Genomic DNA, 12,423 nt, shown 5'->3' on the forward strand with positions numbered 1-12,423 from the left:
ATCTATCTATCTATCTATCTATCTATCTATCTATCTATCTATCTATCTATCTATCTATCTATCTATCTATAAAAACATGTTTTTTTTACTGTGACATTACAGGTAGATCTTTTTGAACAGAAATGTTTGATAATGCCCTGCTTGGCTTTACAAGATAAAGTCAAAGCAGCTATTTACCCACATCGGGGCACAATTTAGAGTTAGCAAAAAGCTAACATGTTTGTTTTTGGTTTGTAGGAGGAAACCCAAGGCTGGGAAGCAAACCTGCAACCTTCTCTCTGTGAAGTGACGACACTAACCCGCAGTGCCAGTCCTGCTCAAGGTCACACAAAACGCAAACAAATGTCATTTTGCTTTTGACCAAAACGAAACAAGAAAACAAAACATAACCCTGTATGTAAAGTTTTRTGTGAAAACAGAAACTGTGAAAGAAAATAAAACGAGAAGAAAGCCGAACACCTATTTGTTTCTGCACAGACGGCACAAAAACACCTCTCTGATTCAATGAAAACATGAAAACTTGATGCTGATTTGCTGTTGAAGCCACTTTAAAGTGACCAGAGTCCGTCTTTTTTTTTTCTCGCAAAGCAAAGTTGAGCTTAAATGGACAAAAGTGTTAAAGTTAGAGGAGGTCAAAGGGGACTTTGCTCAGGGATTCAGAGGCACTCAAAGCATTTTTACGGGCTAAAGACTGAAACAAGACACCGGGACCTATAGAACCACCAACCGTTCTTGTTTACAGGCAATACCAGCTGCTTATCTTCCAGATCGGACCCTTTAATCGGCACCGAAAGGATAAGACGCCGACGCAGACACCCGACAAGATGAAAAGGCTGAATCTGTCTCTGGGGCTCACTCAATCATTTAGATTCCCCCCTCTGATTGCACCTCTGTTTTCTGCCACCAAATATCCCTTTTTCATCGTTAGCTGCTATAAAAAGTTGCACAGCCTGGATGAACTGAAAAAGGTGAACACGGTCATGCAGCGCCTCTTTCATAATCCATTCATAAATAAAGTAGGACAAAAGACTACRGGTTTTCTTCTGGCAGTGATATGCATCGTATCGTTTGATGTTGCTTACTGGAAGGAAATGACTGGGCTGGACTCTCACCATTAATGTAATTGAGAGTTACCTCATTGTGCTATAGACCTTAWGGCAGTCCCAGAGGATGAGGGTTTTAGCAGGGGGGCGGCATCTGTTCAAACAAGAGGAGTAAGAAAAAAAAAGTGGGGCTGAAGAAAATCATCAGGGGGGAAGGACAACAGTCGAGCAATGCAGCAACATTGTTCCTGCCAAAAGGAAGGAGGGTGTTGGGAGGGTGAAGAGGGGTAAAACAGTTCAACCTTTGTGATGGTCTCTTTTTATGTTTGGTCAGCAGAGCGACACTCATGTCTTTCTCCTGTTTTCTGCTGAAGCCTGAAGGTTTTCAACGGTGAAACATCTCCACTTCAACAGGCGAGACTCCAGCAGGCATCTACGCCAAACACTTAGAAAATCTGCCTTGAGTCGATGTTTGCACAAATAACTCACCGTGTCCCGGAGCATTTTATGCAACTTGGGAAAATGAATCAAAACTAGAGAACTGCAATGACAAAAATGATGCGAATGCACAGAGGTTTGCTGAAAGCTGCTGAAGAAGCTGAAAAAGTTTCATAGYAAAACTGTTAACGAGGGTTAAATTTCAGCAGCTGACTTTTGCTGAAATTAGGGCCAAAAAAAGCAAAAATCAGTAGAAAAAGCAGCTTAAAAAGTTGCAATTTGTTGTAAAATAACTAAAGCAGCTGAAATGAGCAGAAAAAATACCTAAAACTATCTGAAAAAWTTTGAAATTAGCAGAATTTGAATGTGAATAAGAGCAAGTTCACTGAAATGATCACACTAAAGCGAATTCCGCTAAAACTAGCTAAAAATAGATGAAAAGTTGTTGAAATGGCAGGAAGAACAAGCAGAAAGCACTGAAAAAAGCATGGAAAGCTTAAACTGGCTGAAAGACGCACAAGAAGTTGAAATTAACTGAAGAGTGTTTTAAAAAAGAAGTTTAAAAAAAGCTAAAGAAAGCTGAAACTAGCACAAAGTTTTAAAAAAGTAAAACCAGGGAAAAAGGTAAAAAGTGCAGTGCAGATAAGGAATTAAAGGGTTTTAAAGCAGGGGTGTCAAACTCATTTTCACCGAGGRCCACATGAGCGTTATGGTGGCCCTCGAAGGGCCACTTGTCATGAACTTTAATGTTTCATGTTTAACTTTGACTAAACAGAGTTTTAACATGTCCTCTTTTAAACACTGATAAGAACTAAGTGTATGACTGACTAAATCTGAAATAAATACAGAAATATTATTAAAAGTAAAACAAAAAAGTTTTACTCACTGATAAGTTTCTAGTGAGTAGCTGCATTATGGCAGATGTAGTTTATGTTTGATGGTGACTTTAAAGCAGCTTATTTTCAGACATTAGTACTGTTCTATCCAACTAAATTGCTCAGTTACTTCAAGCCAACAGCTCAGGGACATGAATTTTTAATTTATTTTTATTAAATTAATTTTGTTGCATTTAACCATAAATTTAAAGTTTACCATTGATACAAGAAACAAATTTCATGTTACGTAAAAAAAAAATTTTTTTTGGGGAGGGGACCCCCCACCGGTGGGCCACACGGGAGCCACCCGCGGCCTTGTGTTTGACACACGTGGTTTAAAGGATGTTGAAGACATTTTCTCTGAGGAAAAAAATGGCATGAAAAGTTATCTCAAAAAGTGTCAATTGCTAAAAAAAGTACCAGAAGCCATTGCTTGAATTTGCTGCATGAGCTGAACATTTTGAAATATAAATTGTTTAAATAGCACAAAAGATGTGTGTGTCAAAAAAACATACAGTAGAAAAGTGCTTGATAAGCATTCACACAAAAATCTTTTGTTTTGCACTTTTTAAAAGCAAAACTTCTCCACAGCAGGAGCAGTGATCTGGACAAAGATGCCTATTCATGTGTTTGGGAATAAAAACTAAAAAGACAAAAACTGAACAATTTAGGGTCACCRATCTCGCACGCCCAGTCATTACAACAAGTTCAGCTTCTCACACTGCAAACTGCTGATCATTTGMTGCCCTTTGACATCCGGTGGGTGGATTCGCTGTGAGTTTTATGTTCTCGTTAAGTSGCGTTCTGGTGTTTTCATAAAACTGAGCAAATACAACTGTCCACACCCAGGCTGCACAGAGATGCCCCGGGCCTCACGAACATGTATCAACAAAGATAAGCAGGAATTTCTTAATGAAAAGAGTTACTCGCGAGAAAAATAAACTCTAAAAATGATCAGGGCTCATGTAATGACATGCTGGTGTTGAGGCTCATCTCAGATATCAGTGGGCAAACAAACAAGACAGTCTACACTAAATTTCTTTGATGAAGGTGTCAATACCTCTGTTCTCTTGATATAAACTTTGTGGTTAATTKAAATCAAGACGTTAACGTCGAAAAAAGCCTGACAAGTTCAGGAAACTGTCCATGTCTGTGGCTTTACATAAAATTAGGAGACCAGGTTTAGAAAAATGTTGCCTCCTATAAGTCTCACATTTTAGTTTCTTCTGTGGTCTGAATGAATCTTAAAAAATAAGGTGGTGTTGATTTACTGAATGTATAGCAAATGAGATTAAAKGCATTTAAAACAAATTACACCAATAAAAACGTGACCACAATTTCTTAAACTTAGACCATAATCTGCATCTGTTTTGGGAAATACAAGTTTTACGATAAGCCWGTTTTTACAGATAGTTTGAAACTGCATGGTGATAAAAGGAAGGAAAGCCCGTTTTATAAACATGAAATATAGGAGGAGCAGKAATTTTAATTTTAGCTGACAGCAACAACCCTCTTTCTGTAAATTACAGAGAAACATAAGAAATAATCCAAACGCAGCAGTCACATTCCATAATCTAGCCTCCTTATCTGCCGCGTCCTCAAAGGCAACAAGGATAAGTCTTTCTGTAAGGCTGGACACAGTAAGCTGTGTCCTTCCACCYCTGCAGGCCCGGCAGAGCCTGGTACCAAACAGTAAGTCACGGAACTCACGACGCAGACAGTCCGAGCCCTGATGTACGAGCATAGCTGTGTGAGCGGAGACAAGAGGGGAGGGGGAAAGACCTTTTCACTGGAGGTGATTAACACAGTCTGAGCCGTTAAAAGTGAAGGGAAAGACGACAAGCCGAAAGTTATTTCTCTGTTGGGCCATTCTTCGTCTTCCCCAGAGAGGATCACAGTGACCAGAATGTGATTTCTCCATGTCAATGCAGGTTGAAAATACTCTGCATATTTCTATTTAAAGCTGCATTAGTGCACAATAAACAAATCAAAGAGTTGTTCCTGTAAATTAATGTGTTGCATGCGTTCTCGTGACTGGTTTATTTACAACAGCGGTTAAGTGATGTACTGACCTTAGCATTCTTTTGTCTGCCCTATAGGTGTGGCTTGTTTCCCACCATTCAGCTCGTGAGTTCTGTAAGGGGATACAGCGACTCATTGTTCCCACCTGGGGTGACAAAGCGTTAATTTAAGAATTCAAGGAGACACCGCTGCCACGGCTAAATTCAGAAAAAGAATCCAGCTGATCTCAATAACAGACTACACCTTTGTGTGATTGTGTGTATGTGTGTGTGGATCCTGCTTAGCCCAGCTGACCCCTGGTTTCAGACAAGTTATGCAACAATGTATGCATTGTTCATTAGGGGTGCTTTGATAATCCAACACATGATTTAACTCATTCAGTTGGTTGCAAGTTTGCAAAATGTATTTCAGCTTTGTGCGCATATAGCAAAGAAAGATTCCTAAAGCATGAAGTTTTTCTCTAGTAGCATCCATCCATCCATCCATCCATCCATCCATCCCAGGATTCCCACACCTTGGTCGGTCTACATCAAATTCAAGGACCTTTCAAGGACTTTCCAGTACCAATTTCCTCAAATTCAAGAACCACGCGCAATGACAATTACCTACTGCTATCGCAGAATGTTACCAATACACAGGTTTAAAATCATGTAAATTCAATGAAAAACTGAACAACAGAAATTAAGTCAGAATCAATGAAATAAGGTGGATTAAATGTACACCCTACATTCATATCTACAATACATGGACATGTAATTATGTCCTGGGAGGTTCAGCAGCTCAGTTTGGGAGGAGGGGATGTGAACATGTCCAGACGCTCRKTGAGGACAGGAGGAGCTGCGGTGCTCTCACCTGGGCTCAGAAAGAACGACCCGCCTTAAAACTATGACCATGGCTCACGTTAGTTGTTGAAAGCCACGTCGGTTTACCGTAATTCTGAGTTATCCACTGCAGTTTTTTGAAATTATGATTATTATTATTTACAGATGATGAAAATCAGTTGCGTGAATAGAGAACTTCACCCCACCCCCCCAAAAAAATCAAGGACTTTCAATGACAAGTGCAATTTTTGGCTGTTTTTACAAACTTTCCAGGGCCTTGAAATTGTTATTTTTTTCAAATTCACAAACTTTGAAGGCTTTCAAGGACCCGTGGGAACCCTGTCATCCATCCATCCATCAATCAATCCATCCATCCATCCATCCATCCATCCATCCATCCATCCATCCATCCGTCCATCCATCATCCATCCATCCATCATCTTTGTTCTGGAGTCGGGTTGCAGAGGCAGCAGCTTGAACAAATGAGACATCTCTCTTCCAGCTCCTCCGGTAGGATTCCAAGGTGTTCCCATAACAGCTGAGAGATAGTCTCAACAGCATGGCCTGTATCTCCCCCCTGGGCCTCTGTAACCTTGAGAATCAAAGGAGCCATTTCTGCTTTTTGCTCACAAATAAAATGTGCCCGGAGCAGCAAAACGTGTCTACAACTGTGATTATCAACTGCTGGTCCATGGGCCACTTCAAGTTTGTTGAATGGGAGCCTTTCCGGCCAGTAGGGGTGACATCATAAAACTAAAAAAAATATAAACCATATTTTAACATTTATTATTATTATAACAGTTTAAGACAGAAATACTATATTCATGTAAACAAGGAAAACACTGTACACCAAAATTACTAAAAACTACAACTCGTGCAGCCATAATTATTATTTTCTATTTTATATTATCTAGTTTAGTCTTAAAGGTCTTTAAATGAAGCCCTGATGAATTTGAGAGAAATATCATACTTTAAGACTGGAAGTTGGATAACTGAAGTGGCCAACAGGCCACTAGCATRATCTAATCCAGTGGTTCCCAAACTTTTTATCTTCTGATSCACAAAATATCCATGGCAAAAACTTGTGACCCCAAATATTACTAGTCTGAATACACAAACTTTGTTAATAACCCTAAAAACACAGGCTTTTTGACAATCTAAACAGCTTGTACACAAATATAAATACTTATTTTTTTACTTATTTTGTGTTTTTGTAATAATTATAGGGAAAATATTACATCAGCAATTATTTTATTACCCTTTAAACTGATTTCTAGAGATTATCCAAGGTGCTTCATGACCCATAATTGGGTCCCAAGCCCAACTTTGGAAACCAAAGTGCAGTGGTTCCCAAACTTTTCAGCTTTTGACCACAAAACAGTAGCAGAGACCTGTGCTCCCAACTATTTTTGGATGATAAACATTTGTATCAGGTCAACAAAACATGGGCATAGTAACAATATTTTTATACTACATTTATCCATTTTAAATATACTAACATCACTCCTTTGTARCAACTAAGGCAAAAATGTAATTAATTCAGAAAATMTTTTCAGGACCCCATCTTGATGTTTCGGGACCCCACTTTGGGTGCCGACCCCAACTTTGGGAAACAATGATCTAATCAACATGTTCTCTCCTTCTATTATTGATCACATACTTGCAAACAAACTGACAGGAAAACTGCCAAAGCTAGCTTTTCCTGTTGTGAGTATAAAAAAAATGTAAGCATGTTAGCTGTGGTCAAAGCTTCAAAGAGTCACAGATTACATACTCCTGTYCTAGGGAGACGTCCGGGGGCTATCCTTACCAGAAATGGAGCAGCAGATCTACTCCGAGTCTATCCCAGATAACTGGACTAAACTCAATAGACCCAATTCCACTCTAAAACTGTTGGTTGCACAAAACCRGTAGTTTAAACACTAGAATTACCACTCCTAACTGATTTCTTTAACATCCATCTTAACAGCTCAGATGTTGAAGCAGGYTTTCATCTCAACATGTTGGTGCATCACCGGGCAAGCATTCACACCCACTTGATTAAAAAAAAATTTAAATCAGTCGCCCACTGAAAGGCGCAGGGAGAACATGCAAAGCTTAACACAAACAGACCATCAGACCACTAAAAACTGAGAAATGGTTTGGTTACAGACACACTGAAGTGTAAAACGCTGCTGTAGATGTTAAAGATTATAGTTTTGTCAAGTTCCCCCCCTTTTTTTTTTTTTTTTTAAAACATCTATTGCACTCTACTAGTTAGGTTTAGATTAAACACTGTAAAGTTCAGACGAACGAGCCCTGAAGCCCAGAAAGCTGACCCAACCTTGCCAAGCGAACGCAGACGGCCAAATATTTGCAGTGGGTTGAGGAGTTTGCATGCGATGTCACACCTGTGTTGTGTTTTCTACATTGAGTTGGGAGGTTTGCATGCGTATTGTTTTCTACTGTTGTTCAACTTCCTACAGGCTATAAAATGTTAAAAATGGCAACAAATCCCTTCAATTGAAAAGTCCGCGTGCTGCCAAACTTCGACTTTTACCGTAAACAAAAACATTTCCYGTGTGTCGCTCTTGTTTCCCCCAATTGTGCTCATCCCGTTGATGGGAAGTAGAAAGTCCCTGGAGGAAAATTAATGTGCTTCTGTTCTTTTTTTCTTCTTCTTCTTAATTTATTGAGCACGTTTACTACAAATAAACAACTCATCTGACAGGCGGAGAAAAGAGAAACTCCTGGAGTTCAACCGTATTTGCACAAGATTAATGAAAATGACATAAAACGCTGAAAACGGCTGCATTCGTTTTGTTTGTGTTCATAAAAAAAGAGGGAAGTCTTCCTAAAATTATCTCGGTGCCAATCACACCAGGCACCCATCAGCAAAAACAATGACTTAAAAGTTGTCGTGTAAACAGGAGGCCGCAGATCTGGTTGCCTGCATCCTAAAGTCCACTCCCAAATTGTTTTCCAAAAGGGGGCCGRGCCCGTTGAAGTCAGGCCATCTTCGTGCAGCCACTTAGTGAGGCGGACAATGATTGGTGGCACATGGTCGTGTTTCAATATTTACAAGTCAGGATGCTTGAGAAGGAAATCCTTGTGGAGAGGGAAAAGGGGAGGTATGTCAAATGAAGAGTACACAAAGTTTCAGGCGTTTCCTCACATGCAGGCCGACAAGAAGTGAGTTATTAGCAGCTAAACAAAAACAAAGCAAAGATAAAGGTTTCCATGCAGACTTTTTGTTTTGGTGACCTCTTGAAATCTACGATTCATCAGAGGGACAGGTAGAGGTGAAACGCTTTGAAAGCTTAATGATTTAACAGGCCGAGCTGGAAGACGGGAAACGAAGGTCCTATTTCTGACAGACTTTGCCAGGAAGATAAAGCCGTCTGTAGTTCTTTATCAGAAATCAGAAGTGGGAAATTCCTTTACTTGGAACATGTTACTTCCACGGATCATTGTCTCTGCTGAGGGACGGTGCCGTCAACTCGGAGCCGTCCTGTGACGGCACGAGGAGATTTACGCCGATGCCAACAAACAAACCCATTCAAAGCTGACATCAACAGTCATCTTAGCAGAGCCTGTTCATGCAACATGTAACTTTGATGCAATAAGAGATGTTTAATTCAGCTTTCTGCCCTCTTCATCCCCTGAAAGGAGTTTATTTCAAMGCATGAACTAAAACTCCCTTTAAATCAACTCAAAACCCAACAGGAACAACCGAAACTAATCAGTCAACATGATCTCAGGCTTTTATGCACAAATACCCGTGACGGTCTCGAAAGCCCCCTTTAAACGTCAGTATTTTCYGGCTGCAGTGAAGCTGACTGTGTTGTTGGCAAACAAAACAAAAGCAGTGAATTAAGCAGTTCGCCGACTTCTCTGAAGCAGTTTACTGAGCTCGTTTGTAGGTATAAAGAGGGACCCTCAGGGCCGAACAAGARGAAACAGTAGTCTCTGTGTCTCTGCGGTGTTTTCCCCCGTGGTTGAACAGCAGGAGAGGCCAGGGACCTGGACCCGGGCTAATGAATTAATTCACGGGCCCAGAAGGGGACGCCATGTGATTGCATGTCAACAACAAACACTTTTCAATGCAACAGCTTCCTCTGAAAAACAGCAGCTTCCTACATCAACCGCCAAATTCACGAAGCAAAAACGTAAACGTTTACACAGAACAAACAAAAGTACATTRAGATTAAAGAATCTGACTACTTTTATTTTGACAACTTCAGTTCACAGAATAGGGAGATACTCCTCTAAATACTGCATTTAAACACAATCCCACTAGAGATTAGAATTGACCATTTAAGTGAATTATTTTCAGAAATCACTTTAACTGATAGATCCGTGTAATTATCATGTAAGGAGAGCCCTCTAGTGTTTAAAGATCCACRCAGAGAGGAAATCTTTACAACTTTACAGCTGGTTTTTGCAGCGATGATTGATGCAAAAAARAGAGAGAAAGAAGTGGCTGAACATTTATGGCTATCAGAAAGGAAACTTCATCTAAAGAAGGCTAAAGATAGTGTTAGGTGTTAACATCTTAAGTGATTAATAATTGGTTACAGCTGTTCTGTTTTTCAGCGAGGTACTTGGTTTACAGCAAGGGTGGGCGATCCTGGTCCTTGAGGGCCACTATCCTGCATGTTTTAAAGGTTTCTCTGCTCAAACGCACCTGATCTGAACGAATGTGATTWACAGGCTTCTGCAGAGCTTTAAAAAACATATAAGGTGTCCCCCGAGGACCAGGATTGCTCACCCCTGGTTTACATCAGTAATTTGAGTGTAATTAAAACATTATTTTAATTTATAAAAACATTTAAGGCCCATTTGTTCCCCGCTAAAGATTAAAATGTGCAAACTGTGCATTTGAAAGGTTTCCAGAWATATTTATACCAATTCTGAAATGAGGGTATTTACTCAATGTAAACAAAGCACTCAGAGAGACTGTAAGGTCAATGTTTGATCTATTTACAGTCGTTTCTGTAGAGAAACAAACACTATGTTGGTATCCTGTCATAAATTTTACTAACAAATTTTTTATTTAGGACACGTTAACCATAGACATTAGAATATTGTGCAATTTTGTTTCCTACTTTATTTATTGATCTTATTCTGGTCTTTGACTTTGYGAAACATATCTTTAAAATATATATCTAAGATCCAATGTCCTGTTATAGTAAAGGCAGATTATATATTCATTCATTATTTCCCAAATTGAGAGATTAATCTCCAAACCTTTCCAATTAACACTCGTCTTATTTTACTTCAAGCAACACATGAAGTTGGAGTTCTAAAACTAGAAAAACTCATTTGTGGTTTTTTAAAGCACACTAACACTTTTTATACCACGCACACACTTTCTGAGGGATTATGGAGTCACCAAAGCAGTTAGCAGGAAGAAACATGAAAAAATACATTTTTTTAATTCTAAAACTGTACAGTAATATTCCAGATTTTACTGTAATAAAGTTCCAGTAAARCTGATCTATAATAATAAGCCTACTTTAAGGATTGGCATTATTAAAATGTGACAAATCTATAAATACTGTATTAAACTAAGCTTACAGAAAGCAAATAAAGTCATTTTAAATGYATTGAAGTAAAATAAAATAACAAAAATGTGAATAACATGGGGGAAAAAACAGAATAGACTTTCAAAACAAACACACCTCTCAACGTTCTGGTTGAATATTTTCTTCAGTAACTCGATGGAAATTAGATTTTTACACCTTAAAGCTGCTCTGTCTGGTTGCCCACATGTCTGAACCAGTCCGAAGACAAGATGTGAGAAAATGTGAGGGGGTAATAAATACTTTGAAATCACAGGAGGAAGAAACTGGCAAAGCAGGCATAGAGAGAACAGACATGTCGCTGTTTGTCACGGCAGGAATGGACCGACTTCTATTTAAACTCTGCWGCTTCTTTAGGACAGACATACCACCCAGCTCCCAAATTAGCTGCACGTCTTGTTGGACAATTTGTGTTTCATGTCAAAGCTGCACGACGAGATGCAGCAGCAGAGACAGATTTATACACAGATAAGAATTAAAGTGGGAATGCTGAAAATGAACCGACGGTGCCTGTTTGAAATTAAACTTATCTTCAACTGTAATCACTGATGATGAACGTAACGCATTATTGTGAAACATGGACTCCTTTCTCTTAACTCATGTGGCTGATGACGCACGGCGTTGACTCAGCTCAGTTAACAGATGTTGTTTTTTTTCTTTGTTTTCTGTAAATCTTCACATATAAGAGGCCGTGGAAGAATTTCGGCACTGTGAACTTTAAATATGACCAGAGTTTGAAGAATGATTCAGCCCGAGCACCAGCTGCAGCGTAAAAAAAAAAGAAGAGAAAATATGGATTTTTGCTGGGATTTGTGTAAAAATATCTTCAAAGAAACTAAAATAGCAGAGAAAATAATCCATTCGATTATAATTCTTTTAGTTTTCTTTGAAATCGATCATTTTCCTCTGCCAGAAAATCCCTTCGTGTAATGGCTTCATTGTGACGTATGGAGGAACAAAAACGGAGTTTTCAAACCGGCACACTCCTAAACAAAACTAGCCTGGTAATAAATCACATTTAACCAAAACTATTGATCATTTTAAAGGTTTTATGCTGGAGAATTTAAAAACATTATCATTACGCAATATCAAAAAGTTCSTCATTGTGATTCATTTTGCAAAAAATGATTTCAGCGACCACTCGTCGGTTCAAACGGGGCCACAAAAAGAGTCTACAGAGCATAAAACATGTCAACATAAAAAAGGAACATTTTAAAATAGATTCACGAAGAATATGTTGCTTCTGTGGAGGCAAAGCTCGTCTCTCTTGTTCCAGTAGGAGATTATAAAAGGCAGGCAGATAAACGAGCAGCGCCTGAACGAAGCCCAACATGTTTATTCTGCACTGACAGAGATTTACATGGTGCTATCTCTCTTCCTCAGTTATTTGATCAGGTGGTATCTGTTTTGTATCCATGTGTGTCTGTAAACAGGGCCTCTGTAGTTCCTGCGCCTACAGGAGTTTCGAGCAGAGGAGAAAAACCACAGAGACGAGCGAGGAAGACGTGGGCCGATCAAAACATATTTCAATAAAAGAAGCTTCGCTAGTATAAATGAAATAATAATCATTATTGGATTAAAATGTGACCATATATACAGTGGTTTGCAAAAGTATTCATACCCCTTGAACTTTTCCATATTTTGTCACATTACAACCACA

The 12,423-nt window shown here is 39.1% G+C and overlaps 1 long non-coding RNA gene across 1 annotated transcript in view; it reads left to right on the top strand.

Moving 5' to 3' along the window:
• Positions 1 to 453, top strand: part of LOC106528930 (uncharacterized) — a 1,879-nt gene extending 1,426 nt beyond the window's left edge. Inside the window, exon 2 of the long non-coding RNA XR_001311562.1 lies at positions 238 to 453. This is a non-coding gene — a long non-coding RNA (uncharacterized LOC106528930). The remainder of the gene's footprint in view (positions 1 to 237) is intronic.
• The last annotated feature ends 11,970 nt before the right edge of the window (positions 454 to 12,423 follow it).

The sequence above is a fragment of the Austrofundulus limnaeus genome, unplaced genomic scaffold, assembly GCF_001266775.1.
Source record: "Austrofundulus limnaeus strain Quisiro unplaced genomic scaffold, Austrofundulus_limnaeus-1.0 Scaffold413, whole genome shotgun sequence".
NCBI lineage: Eukaryota > Metazoa > Chordata > Actinopteri > Cyprinodontiformes > Rivulidae > Austrofundulus > Austrofundulus limnaeus.